Consider the following 12,248-nt stretch of genomic DNA (forward strand, 5'->3'; position numbering starts at 1 on the left):
TGATTTCTTTTTCTCTGTGTGCTTTATCTCTGTCTTTTTCCCACTGGAGCCTTCCTCAAATGCCCGCTGATCCTCGGCTATCCATTCATACTTCAGCATGAGGCACAGAAAAAGCTGTTGGGTAACTGTATGTACAAGCTGGGTTTGTGACTGTACTCCGATAGAATACTAGCTCTTCAAGGCAAAGATCTACCTCAGTTTTGTTTACAGATAGAGCCCAAGCACCTAGAAGATTGTCTGGCACATAGTAGATGCTCAACAAATATTTGTGGAAGGAAGGAAGGGAGGAGGAAACAGAGGGAAAATTGGAAAGAGTGAAGGCTGGAAGAAGGGAAGGATAGAAAGAAGAAGGGAGGAAAAAAGGATATCTAGAGGGTTTCTCATCTTTTCTAAAGGTTAACCTTTTCTTTGGGACCATTCTCTGGCACTTTATCTAGAAAAGAGTCCTCTAATCTTGTTCCTGGGAGTACAGCCCTAGCTTTCAGGAAGCAGGTAGGGAAGGGGGCAGGAATTTCATCATTCAGCACACAGACTTTTTTTTTTTTTAATTTTTTTTTTATTTATTTATGGCTGTGTTGGGTCTTCGGTTCTGTGGGAGGGCTTTCTCTAGTTGTGGCAAGCGGGGTCCACTCTTCATCGCGGTGCACGGGCCTCTCACCATCGCAGTCTCTCTTGTTGCAGAGCACAGGCTCCAGACGCGCAGGCTCAGTAATTGTGGCTCACGGGCTTAGTTGCTCCACGGCATGTGGGATCTTCCCAGACCAGGGCTCGAACCCATGTCCCCTGCATTGGCAGGCAGATTCTCAACCACTGCGCCACCAGGGAAGCCCCAGACTATTTTTATCCATATACTCCTTTTACCTATTTTTGCCTGGTGTTCCTGAGGCTAGATTATTTTTTCAAATCCTACTATCTTCCCGGCATTATTCTCTACAGTAAGGAACAGAGTCCTTGCCCCATGAAGCTTAAAATCTACTGGGAAGAAACAAAAAATAAACAGAAAATAATATATACATATTTAATAAATGCATAAAATCTATTTTAAATATAAATATATATATGTATGAATATAAATGTCAGGTAATGACAAGTGCTGTGAGGAAAAGTAAAGCAAAATAAGATGAAGAGGGGACAGTTTGGCAATGAGGATGGGATGAGTGGGACTTCCAGCTTGCTCCAGAGACTGAAGCTGAGACCTCAGGACCACTGATGAAGCTGGCAAGGCCTCAGATGGAGTGAGAATAACAATCGTGCCATGTTCACCTTGTATTCATCCAGTGGAGCCTTCTCTTTACCAGTGATAATAAGCATGGTGACCTGGGATGCCATAGTTTGAAGATAACAGAATCGCAAGAAAAAGGAAGTTCTAAATCTTCACTTGGAGGAGAGCCACCTGCCAATCAGATGTCTATTTTGGACTTTTTTTTTTGCGGTATGCAGGCCTCTCACCGCTGTGGCCTCTCCCGTTGCGGAGCACAGGCTCCGGACGCGCAGGCTCAGCGGCCATGGCCCACGGGCCCAGCCGCTCCACGGCATGTGGGATCTTCCCAGACCGGGGCACGAACCCGTGTCCCCTGCATCGGCAGGCGGACGCTCAACCACTGCGCCACCAGGGAAGCCCTATTTTGGACTTTATATGAGTAAGAAATAAACATCTTTTGTATTATGTCAAAAAAAAGAAAATGACGAGGAACAGGAGTGCATGGGTGTGACCTTCCTCGTGCAAGCTCTTGTGAGCTGGAGTCATCAGAAAAGACCTCTCAATGCAGGCGACATGTGACTGACTAAGTGTATATCTTGGGGAAAGGTTTTCCAGCCTGACATTCAAAGTGCAAATTCTCTGAGGCTAAAGCAAGTTGGGGAGGTCAAAGAGCATCAAGAAGGCTGGTGTGGCTGGACAGTGGTAAGTAAGGAGAAAAATGGTTTGAGATAAGGTGGAGGAGGGAGCCTGGGGCCAGATAATGAAGGGCTTGGTAGACCACAGTGAGCACCTGAATTCCATTGTGTGACTGGGAGCCACTGGAGGGTTTGGCCAGGGGAGCCCAGGATAAAATTTACGCTTACAAGGATCTCTTGGCTATCTTGTAAAGAATAGGATTATAGGGGTGAGAGTGGAAGCTGGGAGACCGGAGGGAAGGCTGTTGCCTAGATCCAGGTGAGGGGAGGTGATGGTGGCTCGGCCCAAGTGGTCGAGGTGGAGGTGGTAAGCTGGTGTCAGCTTCAGGATGTACCGGAAGGCAGACCTGACAAGATGTGATGAGGCCTGGATGACGGTTGAGAGATAGGACAGTCAAGGGTGACTCCCATTTTGCTCTGTTTTGCTTTGGTTTTTCTTGGCAATTAGGTGGTGCCATTTGCTGAGGTGGGAGTCACTAGGGGGAGGAATGGGTTTGGGAGGGGAAATCAAGAGTGCATTTTGGCCATCCCAACAGTGTGGGATGCCAATTAGACTTCCTGGTGGAGATGTCACATAAGCAGTAGATCTGTGAGTGTAAAGTTTAGGGTGAGGGATGGGTTAGATATAAATGTGTGAGTCGGGATTCCCTGACAGTCCAGTGGTTAGGAATCTGTGCCTTCACTGCCAGGGGCCCAGGGGTTCAATCCCTGGTCTGGGAACTAAGATCTTGCAAGCCACAGGGCACGTGTGAGCCGGGAGCCTGATGAGATCTCTTAGGGAATTCATTCACTCAGGGCAGTGGAGAGGTTTCCTATGGGGTAGGGTTTACAAGGGTGTCATTGCTTCACTTCTGGGGATCCAGGAAAGACCTGGGGGCCTAACTGCCCCAGACCCCCCTTTCCTAACCCCATCTCCATTTCCAGCCCTGGGCCAGATCTTGCCTTGAGAGATGCCCTACTCTTCCAAAATCCTTTGGCAAGAGTCCATCCTGCAGGCACCCACCTTAGAGCTTCTTCCTTTCTCAAAAAATCAGTTCCCACTCCCCGACCAGCTGCCCACCTTCCAAAATGTGTTAAACCTCTCATCTTTGGAGGAGCTATATTATTATTATATAATGATTCACAGTCATTCTAGTGTGGTTTTAAGAAATAGACATGTGTGATTAACCCCTCCTGTTTCCCCAAGTCTTTTAAAGGGCAGAATTTGTGCATCAGCATGGAAAAAGCTGAGGATTCAAAGTCAGACAGACCTGATTTCAGGTCCCAGCTCCACGATTTTCAGGTTTGCAAGCCTGGAAAGGCTTTTAAACCCCTCCATCCCCACTCTGGGATGGAGATGATACCTACTCCTTGGCTATCATTAGGAGAGGCTAGTTCCTTCGCTCTCCCCACCCCCTTATAAAACCAACTCCCCAGAATTCATATGAACTAGAATGGGAATAAAAATAGAAAAGGGGGTAATGAGAAGAAAGAGGCAGCCAGCCTATCGGGGTGAAGATCCACCCCCTAGCTCAGGTATATTCACAGCTATAACCATTCATGCTCATCAGTCACTTCCTTCTATCCTGGGAACAAAATGTGCTTGACCATGATGCATTTGTCTAACTTCGAAGCACAAGCAAGGAAGTAACATTAATATGGTAATTGAGGTCCAAACCACAGAAGGAGCTGCATTTCCATTTGGTGACCATAAACCTATCTACCGCTCACCCACACTCCCAGATCCTCTGCATCTGGGAGAAGAAAACCCATGGAGATTGGGTATCGGAAATGGCTGCTTAGTTATGCTTAACACCTTTTCCAAAAAGGACCATAGCTTCCTACAGTTGCTTCTCAAGCTTAAACCAAAAAAACCCCCAGAGGAGTACGGATGTCCTCGGTCCTGGCCAGCCCCAGCTCTCTACCACATGCCACGTATACACTGTGCATCCCACACGTGCTCTATCACAGGCAGTGTCAGAGAGGACTTTGCTCAGGAATGAGTTTCACAGTACTGCAAGGAACAATGCAGTTATTTATTTTTGGCTGTGTTGGGTCTTCGTTTCTGTGCGAGGGCTTTCTCTAGTTGCGGCGAGCGGGGGCCACTCTTCGTCGCGGTGCGCGGGCCTCTCACTGTCGCAGCCTCTCGTTGCGGAGCACAAGCTCCAGACGCGCAGGCTCAGTATTTGTGGCTCACGGGCCTAGTTGCTCCGCGGCATGTGGGATCTTCCCAGACCAGGGCTCGAACCCGTGTCCCCTGCATTGGCAGGCGGATTCTCAACCACTGCGCCACCAGGGAAGCCCTGCCATAAGGTTTTTAGGACTCAGGAAACAGGTCGTAACCCCTCCGTCCCCAAATCAATTCTGATAGTGGTGCCGCTCCTTTGGAGCATCACTCTCCGTAACAATAAATGTGGGCAGCTGCCACTGTGGGCCGGGCACTGACAGAGACCTAGGAAGCAGAAGTGTGGGGTTTGGGTTCAGTCCTGCACACTTGGGCCTGAAGGATGATACCACTGTGTACCCGCTGGGCTGTACTGATGCTCCTCGGGCCTCTGAGGACACTAATTCCAGCCATGTAGGGTTAGTGTGAGGGCTAATACGGCAGGTTGTGTAACCCTACATGCCTGGTGCACCATAGATGCGCAGCAAGTGGTCATTATTATTAATGATAAGTAAAAGTGGTGCTGTTTCCTGGATGTCAAGGAAGTGTCAAAGTCATGAAGGGTTACAAGAGTTCAGAGGGTGGAGCTTACTAAGTTGACCCAGGAGGCTTCACAAAGGAAAATGCACCTTGACACACAGTTGTCAGGTAAACTACAGAACCCCCAGTTGAATTGGAATTCCAGATAAGCAACGAATACTTTTTTAGCATACATATGTCCCAAATATTCCATAGGACATACTTATACTAAAATATTCTTCATTGCTTATATGAAATTCCAATTAAATTGGGCATGCCCCGTTTTTATCTGCTAAATCTGGTAAGCCTAATCTGGAAGAAAGGATAGCATAGACAGGCTGGGAGAAGAGGATGAGGAACCCCCACAAGCTAACCATGAGGAACGACCACACATGTGCGCTTACATCCGTCAGGCGCTGTGTTGGGCAATTTACAAGAGTATCCCAAACCCTTGTAAGGTATTTATTATTCCTTACATTCTGCAGATGAGGGAACTGAGACTCAAGACTCAAGAACTGAGACTCAAGACCACTTAAATCCCCACCCCACACCCCACCCCCATCTGCCTGGCTCCTAAGCACCTGTCTCTTCCCAGGCACTACATCCTCCCGGGGGGCAGCCAGGAAGCAAAGGAAAAAAAGCATGAATACCCACCTTCATGAGAGAGCCCACCCCAGGCATCTGTTCCAGTTCTGTTCCAAGACAGCCTCACTACTGAGCACCAAGGAGCCTTCATCTTTTGCTTTTTGTAATTTATTTTTTTTTTTGAGAGCTGAATACAACAGCTAGACTTATAGATTGCCACTCCCTTTAACATTTTATTTAATCAGGCTACATTTGGGATGCCTTTCCATTATTCACACTAATCAAGTGTTTTTTCCATACCCAGTTTTGAGTTCTCCAGAAAACACTACAGGGAATGGTGCCCAGTTGCCAGAGTGTCACCATCCTTCATCAATCAGATGCCAGGAAATTTCATAATAAAGACAAACTTACCACAGGCCGTCTTGCCCTCCCACAAAAGCTGTCCCCAAACAAAGGATTTCCTAACAAGATAAACATTATGTATGAGAACTACAACAACATAATACCACATTTTCTTCAAATTAGATTTTGAATTCCACCAATTCCAAATTCAGCGCACTCAACACTCTAAATGAGGCAAACTTCAAAGAGTATGAAATAAAAATATCTTAAAGTGTGATGGCTTTTACCAAATTAGGTCTGTGCCAATGCAGAGTCTTTATTTTCTGCAAAGTAACCCTCTTTAAAAAAACAAAAACAAAAACACAGTTTAATTCAGCAAACATTGACTGAGAGCCCACTCTGGGCACAGAGCTGCAGGGAGACGTTGAGAGCCAAGTCGGTTCTGGTCCTCAAAGGATGTGTGACGGGGAACGGACACTTATTCAGCTAAATTTCAGAAAGGAAGGAACAAAGTAAACATTGTAAAAGACAAAATGTCATGGGGGCCCAGAAGAGGGAGTGATTAATTCGCACTGTGGGGAGGTGGTACTGAGCCAGCTGGGAAGGATGACTAGGGTTTTGACAGCTGGTGAAGGCATCCAGGCAGAGGGAACAGCTTAAGCAAAGGTAGAAGGCCATGACGTGCAGGAGTACTAATCATCATCATCTAATTGATCAAAATGTGTATTGCGACATTCTAATTATTATATGTTGTCAGATATTATCACACCTACTTGCTTTAGAAGTAAAAATCACATACCTGCATGATTACCCCTATAGGCCTTTAACTAATGATGTATAAGTATGGTGGTTTTTAAAAAGATGCTAATTTCCCAGACTAAACCACCTTCCCAGGTCCCACAGCCCTTTACACACATTCCAACATGAGGAACACACACCCTGACCAACAACAGACTCCTTTCTTGCCACTGATTCTCGTTGGCTCCTTGGCCATCACTACTTCTAAACTCCCTCATTAACACATACTCCAGGCCACACATGCACACATATTACCAATACGCAGTGCCAGACAGGAAACACATTTGGAGGATTTTAAACAATTTTAAAATGTGCCTTCAAATTTTACAACTTGCTGTACTTGCCCGAGGGAGGAACCAAGCCCCTTGTATAAATATCACCCCAAACAGGCCTGCTCTACATCCCACCCAGCTCAGGGATCTTGGTTTTTCTGTGTGAGGCTCAGGGTGGGTTTGGGAGTTTTGTTTATTTTGATTTTGGGTTTTTTTTTTCATTTCATCTGTGTCTACTGTGGTCACCGGCTTTTTCAGTCATCTTTATTTTATAGGCATTCCCGGTAGCCAGCGGGAGAGGAGCAGTCCTTGCTCCTCAGAGCACCAGCCACACAAGCAGCCCAGGACAAAACCATTTATCAGGCTCCAGGTGGACCTATGAGGAAACTTCTCAAGGACATAGTTTCCTGCCATGAATCAGACAGTTCCTAGAGCGAGCCTGGCTGTGGGGAAAGGAAAGGACCTCATAGCAGGGACTGGGGCACCCAGAGGATGCTGGCTGAGACGGGCCTCTCTCAGTGCCCCAGCCCCTGGCCCAGTGCCTTTTCCCACAGGGGACCCTCAGGAAGCCACCCCAGCTGCTTCATCCACTGTCCCTGTCACTGGTTCACAAACTGGAGTCTCCAGTTAACCTTTGCTGTTGTTTGTTAGCTATATTTTTTTTGTATCGCCTTTAGAGAAGTATAATCTGCACACAATAATATTCACACATTTTAAGTGTACAGGTTGATGATGACTTTCTCAACAAATGTATTTACCCCTGTAATCACCACCCTTGTCAAGATAAAGAACATTGCCATCTCCCAAGAGAGTTCCTTCACGCCCCCTTCCAGCCAGTACCCCCATCCCCATCCCCGTCCCCACCCCCTATCCCAGGCAACCACTGAGCTGCTTTCTGTCCCTGGAGATTAGAGCTATGGGTCCTAAAATCAATTAAACTCTTCTGGTGGGACATCGTCGCTGGCTGGTACCCTGCCCTTCTCCACTCCTACAGAGGATCCAGGTGCTTCAAATGACATATGGGGATTTTTTTCTTTTCTTTTTCTTTTTTGGAAGAAGAAAGAGGAGAGAGTTCTGCTGAAACAGGGGTCTGGGAAGAGATGGGGACTAGGCAGTGGGGGAGGTCTTGGGTCTGTTCTTGGCCTGGTAGAAGGGTGGGGGCAGAAGGCGGATAACTGGCTTTGATAAGGGCCTTGGGGCCTCAGGGCTGATTTGGGCCTTTGGTGACTGAGCACAGCCCAGAGATGGAGAGAGGGCCCGCTCCCAACCTGCCTTGCCAGGGGCCCGGCAAGGCCGGTCTCTTTACCCAAGCTTTCTGCTGGGGACTCAGCTGGGCTGCTATGGCAGGAGGGGCTGAGGCAGGTCACTCACCGGAGCCTTGTGTGTGCACTGGGCTTGGCAATCACCAGGCAGCCAGGAGGGAACACCTCACAGGAGTGCCCTTGCCGGAGGGGCTGTGGAAGCTCCCCAAAGGCTCCGTGGCAAAGCTGTCATCCTCAGAGAGGACTGGAGGTCCCAGTACAGTACAGCAAGGTGGCGAATATGCACACCCATCCTCAGCCCAACCCCGGGGGAAGCCTGTCAGGCCTCATAGAGAGAAGCAGCTGCAAATGAAAACTGAAGAGCTGACCCACCAAACCACATGGATACACCAGTGGCCTTTCTCAGGGACCTTCCTCTCCTCCTCCGACCGAGGTCACACAGGAGAGGAGAGGGAGATGCCTGCCGCCCCACTCCCACCACCAGAAAAACACTGCACCCAGCAGAACAGCTGCAGCGCTCAGCGCACACACACAATGATGAACCCACTCGAAACACCCTGTGGGGACCATCAGCAATATTCGAGAGGGACTTGGCAGGGGGCTGGAGGTCCTGTGTCAGCAGGTGGGAGCCAGAGCCAGTTGTACTGGAATTCATTACTGTTACTGTGAGCCCTCTGCAATAAAAATCATAATAATTACCATCATAATAGCTAATCCTGAGGTCTTTCCATATGCCAGACACTAGCCGGCTTTTCTAAGTACTTTACATACATTATCTCATTTAATCTTCTCTGTGATCCTTTGGGTGGGCCCCGTTATTATCATCTTCATTGCATAAATGAGAAAACTGAGGCTCCGGATAGGATTTGCCCAGCATCACATCCTAATAGGCGATAGAGTTGGGATCTGAATCTCTGCATTCTGTCTCCAAAGCCCAAGCTCTTAGCCTGGGTGAGGCCTGGGAACGGGTTCTCTAGTGACTTCTTTCCAGTACCTCAGCCCTCCTCCCACCCTCATCTCCCTACCTGCCTCCACTCAGAAACAGCTGCTCCTCCTTTTACCAAGATGGACTCCTACCCTGCAGCCTGAAGCCCATCTCGACACGTCCTTCCTGGGGCCTGCTTCCTCAGTTTCCCCTCTGTATCTCCAGACTCTTTCCAGTAGTTTTCTCCTCTTTACCTATAACTGGGCCCAGATTTCTCCATCCAAAAGAATCCTTCCCTCCATTCTGCAAACTTCTCAAGCTACCAAGCTCCCTTGGTTGACACCTGCTTGTTTGCTTGCCCAGCTTCCATTTCCCCTTCTGGGGACAGAAGCCCAGTTTTCCTGTGGGACCCCCCTCATCCTCAGTCCACCTCCCAGGTCCAGTAGTGAGCCACTGTCCTGAGCCTGGCTAGTGCCAGCACAGCAGCCCCAGGCCACAAGGATTGGTTTGGGAATGGGCATGTGGCCCAAGGAAGGACGGTGCGAGTTCTCCTTGGGCTCTTGATGAAACAGTAAAGATGCTCTCCCTCTGCTGGGATGACTAAAGCAATGGGATGCTTGCCTGAAGCCTGCATTTGGCCTCCCTGACAAATATACCTGGGCCCCCTCACTCTTTCGTGATTCCTGCCTGGCTCCCTGCAGGCACTGTTTGCAAACCAGCTCTCCACTCTCTCATGTCAGTTCCAGCGCCTCAAACCCTAATTCTCTGCTCCATCTCCACACTTCTAACTCAAAGCGCTGTCCTCAGGCCCAGCGGCCAAGAAGAAACTTCTTCTCAACCCATTCTCCAGGCTTTTTCTTTTTTTTTCTTTATTTTTAAAATAAATTTATTTATTTTATTTATTTATTTTTTGGCTGCATTGGGTCTTTGTTGCTGTGTGCAGGCTTTCTCTAGTTGCGGCGAGCAGAGGCTACTCTTTATTGTGGTGCGCAGGCTTCTCATTGTGGTGGCTTCTCTTGTTGCGCAGCACGGGCTCTAGGTGTGCGGGCTTCAGTAGCTGTGGCACACGGACTCAGTAGTTGTGGCACACGGACTCAGTAGTTGTGGTGCACGGGCTTAGTTGCTCCGCAGCATGTGGGATCTTCCCGGAGCAGGGCTCGAACCCATGTCCCCTGCATTGGCAGGCAGGTTCTAACCACTGTGCCACCAGGGAAGCCCTCTCCAGGCTTTTTCAAGCACTTTTAAACTTAACCTGCTGAAACAGAACTCCCTGTCCTTCCCCCAAAACATACATCTGCAGCTGACCCTTCTGGTCTCCCAGGCTTTAGACCTTGGTATCATCACCGACTCCCTCTGTACCCATCCAGGTCCTGGCTTGCCAGTGACAGAAACTGACTCCAGGTCACTTAAAGCAGAAAAATGATTTATTGGAAGGAAGTCCAGTAGTTCACACAACAGATGGAAAGGCTGGGAACCTGCCTTGGGAGATGGGCAAGGACCAAGGTACATGGGGCAGCCAAGACTACAGCCAGGATCACAGGAAGAGCCTAGGGAGAAATGAATTCTAAGTCCCCACATCTCTGAGTCCTTCCTTTGTCGTAAGAGCCCTGGGTGGAAACACCTGACTGACTGAGCTCTAGCAGAAAGGCCTGGGAGAGCAAGGCTTTTATCTGGAGGCTTCCATGGCCCTGCCTCCCACCGGGGTTCCAGATGCTGAACTAACAGCTCCATCTTTCCCCCACATCCAAACAACTGCTGCATCCTGTAGAGATCATTTCCAGAATGGCCTTGCATCACTCTACACCCCCAGTGGCCTGCACTAGTTGCCCCTTTCTAGGAACAGCTGGATAGTATGGTGCAGTGGTTAAATCAGGACCCTCGAGCCAGATTGCCTTGTTTCAGATTCCAGCTTCACCGCTTTACCAGCTGTGTGACCTCGGGGAAGTTATGAACTTCTCTGTGCTTTCACTTTGCTCATCTGTAAAATGTGGATGATAATACTACCTATCTCTTACGGTGATTGTGAGTAGTGAGTGCTTAATGTACACAAAGTGCTTCAGATGAGCCTGGAATGGAGAACATGTTCTATAAACGCGAGCTGATGTTATTATTCCCAGGGCAACCTGCCCATTATCCACTCTCAAGTCTCCAAACCTCCCCTCTCTCTCTGCCTTCCCTCAGCCTAGGGCTCCCCAATGAAATACAACCCCCTCGGCTTGTCTCTGAGGCCATTCTGGGTTGGCCTGCTCCAGCCCAATCTGGAATGTCCTCAGCCCATGCAAAAGCAGTTTCCCTGCAAGCCACGTCTCCAAAGGGCCTCTTCCAGGATGTCTATCCCGACACCTCCTCACACGGGGGCTCCTGCCCGTGTGAGGAGCTTCTTCTTCCGAGTCACAAAGTACTGGGAGCCCATCTCCCCGAGGTATTTACAACATTCCGCCTGCATTCCAGCTCTTTGTACACTCCTGCCCCTCCTCTCTGCGTGGTTCCAGCCCGCTCCCTGTGCCCAGCCCCGAGCTGTGTCGCCCTTTCCTGCTGTGTGCCCTCCCCCCGCCCCACCTTACTTCATCAATTCCTACTCTTCTTTAAGACCCAGCTCGGGATCTCCAGGACCCAGCAGGGCCTGGCCCACAGTTAGTGGATGGAGAAGGTGGTGGAGGGTACTAGATGGAGGCTGGGGGGCAATAAGGAACATGGAGGGAGTAGATCCTCTCCCCATCTCCTTCCCCTCACCCCTGCGGTCAGGGGAGAAAGGCCTGCACCTTCCCTCTGGGCATGGAATGCCTTTACCCAACATCCCTACCTGGGGAACCCTCAAAAGGATTTCCCCCATTCATCTCTGCCCCCACTGCACCTCAGAGCTCTAGGCTGCCCTGTCCCTGGGGCATTTATCAAGTACTACCTGGAGGAACAAATATGTGTTCCTAAGGCTCCTCCTCCATCGCCTTCCCTGTATCCTGAAGACTCCCCTTCCTCATTCCCAGGGTCAGCACATTTACCCCCAGTCAGTACAGGAGGTCAGGCCTAGTAAAGAGAAATATACACCAGTCCTTACTGACAGTCTTCTCCCCCAGGCCCCTCACAGCAGCTATTTCCTTTGATCCATATAATAATTCCAGGAAGAAAGTAGCCTTGCCCCCATCTTACAGATGAAAACAGTGGAGGCTCTGCGACGAAAAATGCCTTTCCCAAGTTTCCATATCTGGGACTCAGACCCAGCTCTCACAGCACCACTCTCTCTCCTGCTCACAGGTCGCCTTATCTGGTCTTTCCTGCAGTGCCTAACAGAGTGCCTAATAAACAAACTGACCTCAAAAAATGTTTGGTGAAATGGAAAGTAAGCCATTATCCGGACATCTACTGCCTGCAGGGACAGGCCAGGGCAGGCTTCAGCGCTGGAAGACTGCATCTCACAAGCCTGACCCACAAACCCCCTCAGGTCCCTCCCTTCCCACCTCCCCAGCCCCTCTCCTCCCTCTCCCTCAAGGGCTCTGGTGAGGGAAGGA

This window comes from Mesoplodon densirostris, chromosome 2, assembly GCF_025265405.1.
Source record: "Mesoplodon densirostris isolate mMesDen1 chromosome 2, mMesDen1 primary haplotype, whole genome shotgun sequence".
Classification (NCBI taxonomy): Eukaryota; Metazoa; Chordata; class Mammalia; order Artiodactyla; family Ziphiidae; genus Mesoplodon; species Mesoplodon densirostris.